The 9257-nt window shown below is 36.2% G+C and overlaps 2 long non-coding RNA genes across 2 annotated transcripts; one reads left to right on the top strand and one right to left on the bottom strand.

The window, feature by feature from the left end:
• Nucleotides 1-804: 804 nt before the first annotated feature.
• On the bottom strand, nt 805-4331 carry LOC123539342 (uncharacterized). Its single transcript, XR_006683960.2, has 3 exons — nt 3975-4331; nt 2409-2519; nt 805-1367 (listed from the first exon to the last, which is right to left on the bottom strand). It is a non-coding gene; the product is annotated as an uncharacterized LOC123539342 (long non-coding RNA).
• A 26-nt stretch (nt 4332-4357) lies between these two features.
• On the top strand, nt 4358-6781 carry LOC123554242 (uncharacterized). Its single transcript, XR_006686972.2, has 3 exons — nt 4358-4495; nt 4990-5101; nt 6366-6781. It is a non-coding gene; the product is annotated as an uncharacterized LOC123554242 (long non-coding RNA).
• The last annotated feature ends 2476 nt before the right edge of the window (nt 6782-9257 follow it).

Here is a 9257-nt window from a genome sequence, read left to right as displayed (position 1 = left end):
CAATATATATATTTTGTACAGAATTTTTTCACTGAACTGCAAGGGAATTCAAGCGGACTTACTTTTACCAGCTGTATACCATTATGCCAGTCATTCCATTAAACAAATAACTTTATGATATATGTATGGTCCTAACTAATTAAGGTATTACACTTTATGTAACAAAAATGAAATTCTAGGGTAAACATCAGAAGCAAAGTGATAATTTCCTCATAAAACTTCAATTTTAATAACTGTGTATATAGTGCATAATTTATTGGCATGGAAACAGTAAATCACAAGTAAATTGGCACAGATTATTATATAGGCTAGCGAATAAAGTTAAACAATTTGCTTGACTGTATTTTTTATATAATACACACTGGTTTGACACAGAAAATGTGTGTGAATTTTTTGAGGATTTGTCACAGAGACATAAGTGCCACTCATAATTCCATTTACACTTCTATTAAATAATGGATATCAAAATTTGATGTTTTTAACTAGATTCATACAATTCTTGTATCAATTAAATCAATACTCATTTTACAATGTACTAAAACATTCAGTATGAATATAATTTATATCTTAAGATCAATGGTCAAGGTCACAAAGTAACCATTTCCTGTAATTTAAATAGTGGTCAAAGGAGGGGTGTTACAGACCAAATTTGGTAAACATCTGATATGTAGTTTTAGAGAAGCAATTTATATGCAATCTTGAGGATGGACACAGGACGTTTAATGCTGGACAACCAACCCATACTAACAGCTCATCCCGAGCCTTTGGCTCAGATAAGCTAAACAAATGAATAAAAACCTTGAATGCTATAACGATGTTAATACTATATTATTTGTTTACTGTATGATTACACCTCACATTTCAAACCAGTAAAAACCACTTCAACCTTGTTGGTGGCAGTTATGATTAAATCCTCCGGACTAATGTACATGTACTGTGTTCAACCAACTCTGGAGGACTGTTTATAAATGTCATGGTTGGTCTGATATCCAAAAACACACTTTTGAAAATGAGCTTTCTCACTGCTACGACACATATTTGTTGATGCGAGATTACTTGCATATATGTTTATCTAGATAGTGCTTTAAGGTATCATCTGTTATCACGGATCTCTTTCCTTCCTCTCCAAGACTGATTTTCTTACTAACAAAAACTTTCACTGTTCTCCATTATCATATTCGAAGCTAATTGTGAAGGCATTCTTGGTTTTGGCAGCAGAAAAAAACAATTCATAGCCCTTTTGTAATCTTGTGAATGACTTGGGGGTTGCTGCTTCCTCCTCTGACAGAAGATTGTAGTACTCATCAGTTGCTTTGAAAGGTTTCAATTTTCCCAATATACACTCCCTGTTGGCCATTTTCTCTTCACTGAAATTAGAACAGAAAATACCTGAACATTTTATAACTGAACAAAATTAAAGTATTTTGAAATCAAATGACCCAAAGCTTCAACCGTTAGACCTTCAACAGTTGCTATATTGTCTTAAATAGCTATTTTAAAGAAGTGGACACTAATAAATTTCTTCAGTATATGTAAGAATGGTAAAGGGGCATTAATACCACCATGTTTCCATTAAAGCAAAAAAATAATCTGATCAATAACTATTGGATAAAATTAATTCTGGTTTAGTACATGTACTTAAATGTATAATAAAAACAACAAGAGCTGTCTCCATAGGATGACACATGCCCCCGATGGCACTTTGAATGAATAGTTATGGCCGATGTTAGAGTTTAGGACCTTTGACCTACGGACCTGCGTCTTGCGCGCGACATGTCGTCTTACTGTGCCACACATTCATGCGTAGTTATTTTAAAATCCATGCATGAATGACAAAGATATGGACGGGACACGCCCATCAATGCACTATCATAAAATATGACCTTTAACGTCTAAATGTGACCTTGACCTTTGAGCTATGGACCTGAGTCTTGCGCGCGACACGTCGTCTTACTGTGGTACACATTCATGCCAAGTTATTTGAAAATCCATCCATGGTTGACAAAGATATGGACTGGACACGAAAATTGCGGACAGACCGACAGACGGTTCAAAAACTATATGCCTCCCTTCGGGGGGCATAAAAAGGTTAATTCGGGTGACAATAACCTTATAATTCAGGATTAAAATCCTTTAACTCTTACCCTGTTAAATTTCTATAATGAACCTGTGCATGATCTTTCAATTTGGACAGTACCATTAACTGTTTAATGTGCTCACCATAAAGATACTGACTGAATGATGAACAGTGAAAACGGATGTACAGGCTGATCAAGATCTACACTGGTCGCAAAGGCAGAACCAATCATGTGCAGCATGATAAGGGTTAAATCCATGTAATTACAGAAGAAGGGGATCAAGTGTGCATGAAATTATGGACGTGACTGTATTAAACAAAAATAAGCTACCTTTCCTGTGAGAATGATCATGAAGTGATCGCTGTCTTCAAGATGCAACGTCTGAAATTTGTAGGCGTAACAAATTTGTAGGCGTAACAACTTCTCGTCCAATAAAGTGATCTGAAAAACAAATTAATTTTATATCCATCCTGCTTCTTCCATGACAAACACATAAGAAACCAATACCAAAGGCCGCGCATGATTGACCACATAATTGGCATTGTTAACATGCTGTAAACTTTGCAAATATCATGACTATTGATCGATCTTTGAGCATAATATCTTATTATGACTTTTTTGTGAATATTTTTTTATATTTAAATTCGCCCTACTGTTTTTCACTGAAAATGTTATGTCAGTGTAGTTTAAAGACATCACAATTGTTCAAATGTTAAATGCAACAATATGCAGGGTTTTCCCCTACCCCCTTTTAGACAGGCACTGTGCCCTGCTTAAACGTGTTCATGCCGGACCATAAAATTTCAATATATAAATTTTCATACATCTTATCATCTGTAAACCTAACTAGCTGCTAACTACATGTTTTGATCATGCCCTGCCGGACGCAAAATTATTAATGTTAATTATAATATTCACAGAATGTCTTCATGGGCAGTGTTATAAACAATTAGCTTATTTTACTGCCAAGTTGCCAACTGTCAAAATGTACTTTCCGGTTCATGCAGGACCATTTTTGGCAAACCGCATTTTTATTCCCAGCTGAAATACATGTTGTTCAAATACTTGTAGTAGAATTTTTGACTAATCATTTCGGAGTACATGACAACAGTACATCGTGTTCACTGGCATCAGTCATCGCCATGACCGGATAGTAGTCAAAACATCCCCTTGTCATTACACCCCCCATTTTGGCCAAAACGTCCCCCTTTTCTGGTAAAAACACCCCCTTCCAAAAATTACCAGGTCAAAACACCCCCTGTAAATACATAAGGGGAGGGGTGCGGTCATGACTGTTTGTTACAATTAGGCTGTTATTATTAATATTGTTATATTAACTACTTTTAGTTTTATTATTATGTAAAACGCCACTAGGGGACGTTTTGACTTGATACCCTATGACCTCCCGTATTATAAAAAAGTAGATCAACAACAACAACAATCAAATGTTCAGTTGCAACCAAATAAAAATGACCATGGTAGAACATGTCCAAACTTTTAATATCAAAAAGTCGCAGCTAGGCTATTTCAATAAAGAATACTTGCAAAATTGCAACTGCTTTTGGTGAAAATTCGTACTCGATCTGCAGAGTATATCGAATGACACAAATTCGGATACATGTATACGATATAAATTGGGTATTTGATAATTTAAAACAATATCATTCGTGTAACAGTCGGCAAAAAAGCAGTGGGGTGTGATGTGAAGCACATGGTGACCACAGATAGAGATTACATTACATATTCTGCAATTTCGTTAGAAACCTTGAGTGAAAGTAAGCACATTTCCGGACGAACAAAAATCCGGATACATCGTGCTCTATTCTGAAAACTTGATTATCAATATGTTTGATGGGATGTTATTCTGGAAATAGAAATCCATGAAGATTTCCTAACCTTCTTATAATGTGTACCGCCAGCAGTTGTTCTCGTGTTTACAAATATTGTTTGTTTGCCTTTTCACGCATGTTTCCTCGTGTTGTTGTTGTTGTTGAACGGTTTGTTTGCATCACGTGCTAATTAGCGCCACCGCACATTTTTTATTTATAGAACTTTGTAATATCATAATTTTCCCATCATGTTATTATTTTAGATGCACGTTAATCTTGTTTTTGCCAAAATAGCATTAATTAAAGAAAAACAAAATAATTAAGTGATACAAACCAGCAATAAATGGAATCGGAGATTTCCGGGAAAATACCGGAAACTACCGAAATCGACCGCGCATGTTTCTTGGCGGAATTTGTTTGAAAAATGGCTACTGAACAGAATTTACCCGAAAAATGTTTAGTTTATTGGATTGGTGAGAAGCGGTGGTCGATTGTAAGCACATCTGCGTTGATTAGAGAATGACATGCCTGGCGATTGCATACATACCAAATTCCAGGGAAAATGGCATCCTTCGTTGATAATTGCAAGTAAGTTCTGGGCTACCACGCGTACACAGACCACTTCGTACCCAATGCCGTGCTTTAACGTTTGTGATTAGATTGGTTTATATTGGTACATGTATCGTGTGGCTTTGTACGTCTGTCCGTCTGAAAACATCTATAGCAACTTGCTGCAAGTGGTTTTGAATATTTAAATAACTTAATAGATCCAGTTCCTACACTGGGGGCTACGGATTACAGCATTTTTTACACTTTCATGACGAAGATAAACATTTTATTTCTCGGCATGAATATTTGCTTTAATAAGGGAAACAAAATGCCAAAATATAAGTTTTGCAGACCGCTGGAATGTGATGTGAAGCAAATTCATATTTTGTCAAACCATATGACAGTCATAGGGACACAACATAATCGAGAAAATATTTTTATCTTTCCAGTAAAATTCCAGCATATTTTTATCTTTCCAGCATGTAAAATGATTTGGTTGGATGTGAGAAAGCAATTATTAATTTATTTCACAGGTGGCCATGTGCATTTTAGTTTTATTCTAAAATGATCTGAGATAGACCAAAATGATCCACAGCTGACCAAAGTGACGACGCCACTGTTGCTCCTACAGACGACAGTATAACAGTTTGTATAATTATTTACTTAGCATTTTCTAACCAAATGTGGCGATTTAAATAGCAAAAGGATTTTCCTTCTCTCTGTGCAAAAATGTGATTTGAAAAATATATTTTCGAAGCTCAATAACAAATGATGCAAGCACATGTTTTGAATTGCTTGTGGGAGGGGGGGGGGGGGGGGCACAAAAAGTGGTGTAACTCTGTCAAAATTCAAATACGATTTGTGGTGATTGTTTCTCCTGGTGTAGATTTGATATAATAGTAAATAACTATTTTAGTAACATATATTAGATATTTCACTTTATCAGAAACTTCGAAAATCTGAAAAGTCCAGCTAAAATGCTGCATTTTCATAGCAGTAATTTTACTAAATATTCAAGTAAATTATCTATTTCATGATTGTGCATTGTTGTATGTTACATATTTTCTAACAGTAATTTCAAACCATACATGATTTGTTTACTGATACTGTATGCCAATGTTACTACCTCTTTCCATGATTTAATTCTTTTTGTTGTGCCTGTCTGCCGGTCAAAATGTAACAAAACCCAAAATGTACCAGTGTTTTCTGAAGAAAACTTCTCTCAATTCCTGGTGAATTATTTCTGATGTAAAAAGGTTTTACATTCTTTTTTAAACAGTGAAATATATTTCTTCCTCTTCACTCAAAACAAAAACAAATACTTAAATTATTTTTAGCTCGTGCCTCATTTTTTCCAGAAAAGGTTCCGATGAATAACTACATTTTGGTGTGGCCTTAACGTTATAGGTCATATGGCAACTTTCCAACTTTGACGGTGAAAGAAGACACCAGGTGCCTTCCATGCATTATTTTATCACAAGCGGGCACCTAGGTAGAACGACCGACCTTCTGTAAGCCATAGGATGACTTCATCATATGAAGAGTTCAATGCCCACAGAGAGGCTATAACCTACACTGGTGAGGGGCAAGTGATTTTAACCCTTACCCTGCTAAATTTTTATAATGAACTTGTCCATGTTTCAATTTGGACAGAACCATTAACTGTTAAAAGGGGTATTCGTTGAAAATTTACTGACTGAATAGCGAACAGTGCAGACCATGATAAGACTGCATGGATGTGCAGGCTGATCTTGATCTGCACTGTTCACAAAGGCAAAGTCACTTGCCGCCAGCACGCTAAGGGTTAAGTCAGCGACCTTAACCGCTCGGCCACAATGGCCCCTTAAGCAGGGTATGAGATCAAAATACAATTTTCCTTCGAGACATTCTTTTTTCTTTCACATTACAGGTCACATCTCAATACACATGGAAAGGAGGAGGGATGGGAGAGAGTCACAAAGGCCCTGAATGACAAGGTTAGGAAGCAAATAGTCAAGCTGGAATAAAGAGGCTGTGCTGACATGGACACATACGTCTTGACAAATTTCAATGTTTTAATAAAACTTGGATTAAGTACTTAGTTTTGTTACAGTTATCCTTAGGTGGGTGAAGTAAAAGTGAAATATATACTTTTGTTCTTCTGTAATTTGAATAATTATGCAGTCACAAAGCACAGTGCAAAGTTTGTACACTTTTGTTAGCTTACCTGAGCCAAAGACTCATGGTGAGCTTTTGTGACCGCTTAATGTCCGTTGTCAGTTGTCCAGTTGTGTGTCGTGCGTCCGTCAACATTTCAGTGGAATACTGCTGGTATGCCACTGGTATTCCACTGAAAGATCAGGTATGCCACTGGTATTCCACTGAAATATCAGGGGGTATTTCAGTGAAGTACTGCCGGTATGCCAGTGGCATTTCACTGTTATACCAGCGGTAAACTTTTAGTGGAATGCCAGTGAAATCTACCACTGGTATACCATTTAAATACCAATGGAATACCTTCATGAAGAGTTCATGAAGACAAGCATTCAATGTTTTATGAAGTTCGAAATGAATATTTCTTCATGAATTGTTCATGAAGAAGAAGTGAACAGAAAATGGGACGTTAGATTTGTGAACCAAAAAAATCATGATTTCTTCATTAAAGTTGCTTAAGAATTTTTCTGCATGAAGTATTCATGAAGGGGCAGTTTCTTGAATTTATTAAGAGTTATTCTGCATGAAGACATCATGAAATCTTCATGCTTTTTTTCATTAGGACAAACTGCTTGATTTTAGGAATTTATTATGAAGTCTCAACTTCATAAAAAATTCATGAATCTGCATTTTATGAATTTTTTATGAATATGTCCCATTTTCTGTTCACTTCTTCTTCATGAAGATTTCATGAAGTTCCTTCTTGAAGACTTCATGCATATTTCATGAAGACTTCATGAAGAATAACTAAACATTTCGCCGGGGCTGTTCTATATAGGATTGTCTAGCAGGTCATGACTCATGTATGGCTTGAGTATTAGTATAATCCAGTAATTTTAAAGGCAGCAAAGGGAGGAAATTAAAGAATATATTTCAAGGGAGATAAAAAAAAAAGAAGTTCAGCACAGTGAGTGATATCGATTTATATCTCACTGCCATTTTCCAGTATTTCACCAATAAGCATAAAATAAACTTCTATATTGATGATATCAAAGAAGGTCTCATGTGGATTTACTGTGGCTATCTATGGACTGTAATGTACTTCCATTTAGATGATATCTAAAACAGTCATATGTCATTTCGCTGGGGCTATCCGTGGCGTGTAATATACTTGTATATTGATGATTCATGGCCTGTAATCTATATCTACGGTATCGAGGAGTCCTGTGTCATTTCACTGCAGCGATCTGTGGCCTGTAATACACTTCTAGATCTATGGTATCGAACAAAGTCATGTGTCATTTCACTGCGGTCATCTGTGGCCTGTAATAAACTTCTACATTGATGATATCAAACAAAGTACTATGCCATTTCACTCTGGCTATCCGTGGCCTGTAATATATTTCTTTATTGATGATATCCAACAAAGCCATCTATCATGTAACTGTTTCCATCCTTGACCTGTAATAAACTGATATATTGGACAGATCGAACAAAGTCAATTAAATGTCATTTCACTGTGGCCATTCTCTACCCATACAGGTTCTTCAAAGGAAAGACGGCTTCGCATGTATCGGTGCTATACACCGGACACTTTAAAGAACCAGACTGTCTATTCGCAATTAGTTAGGCTAAGTCAGCCGGACAGGCCTGAATCTAAATGATTTCTCTCTATCTGTTCTGGGGGCTTTATCTCACTCTGTCCCTCTGGTCAGATCGCTCCAATATTGTCTGTACTAATAGAGGATGAATTTCGAACCCTGTGTGGCTGCGTTTGCTATATGTAAAGAGCCTTTGAACATGCTTATGATAAATATATAATAATAAAAATCCAGTATAATAATAATAATGATAATAATAATAATAATAATAGATTAATAAATAAATAAATAAGTGTATAACATGCCACGGATAAACACTGAAATGACATTTTACTTTTTCTGTCCAATATATAAGTATATAACATGCCAAGGATAGGCTAAGTGAAACTAGAAAATGCTTTTGTAAAAAAGCGCATGTCTCCCCAAATGCAAAGTCCTATAGGCAAGAAGTCAATAGGGGTCAGGAGCGAAAGTCAAAGAGACACTGATGGTTGGCTGCAATAGGGATCATCTACTTGGCATGTCCAGTCATCCCGCTAAATTTCAACACTCTTGGCCTAGTGGTTCTCAAGTCACTGTTCAGGCTCCTGTGACCTTGACCTTTGATCAAGTGACCTCAAAATAAATAGGGGTCATCTACTCTGCATGTCCAATCATCCTATTAAGTTTCAACATTGTAGGTCAAGTGGTTCTCAAGTTATTTCCAAAAAATGATTTTACATGAACAGGCCACTGTGACCTTGACCTTTAATTGACTGACTCCAAAATCAATAGGGTCATCTAATCTGCATGTTCAATCATCCTATGAAGTTTCAACATTCTGGGTCAAGTGGTTCTCAAGTTATTGATCGGAACTGGTTATCAATGTTCAGGCCCCTATGACCTTGACCTTTAACAGAGTGACCCCAAAAACAATAGTGGTCATTTACTCTGTATGAACAATCATTCTATGAAGTTTCAACATTCTGGGTCGAGAGGTTCTCAAGTTATTGATTGGAAATGGTTTTCCATGTTCAGGCCCCTGTGGCCTTGACCTTTAACAGAGTGACCCCAAAATCGTTAGGGGT

Source organism: Mercenaria mercenaria, chromosome 7, assembly GCF_021730395.1.
Source record: "Mercenaria mercenaria strain notata chromosome 7, MADL_Memer_1, whole genome shotgun sequence".
In the NCBI taxonomy this organism is placed as follows: domain Eukaryota; kingdom Metazoa; phylum Mollusca; class Bivalvia; order Venerida; family Veneridae; genus Mercenaria; species Mercenaria mercenaria.
This window is presented reverse-complemented; position numbering and strand designations above follow the sequence as displayed.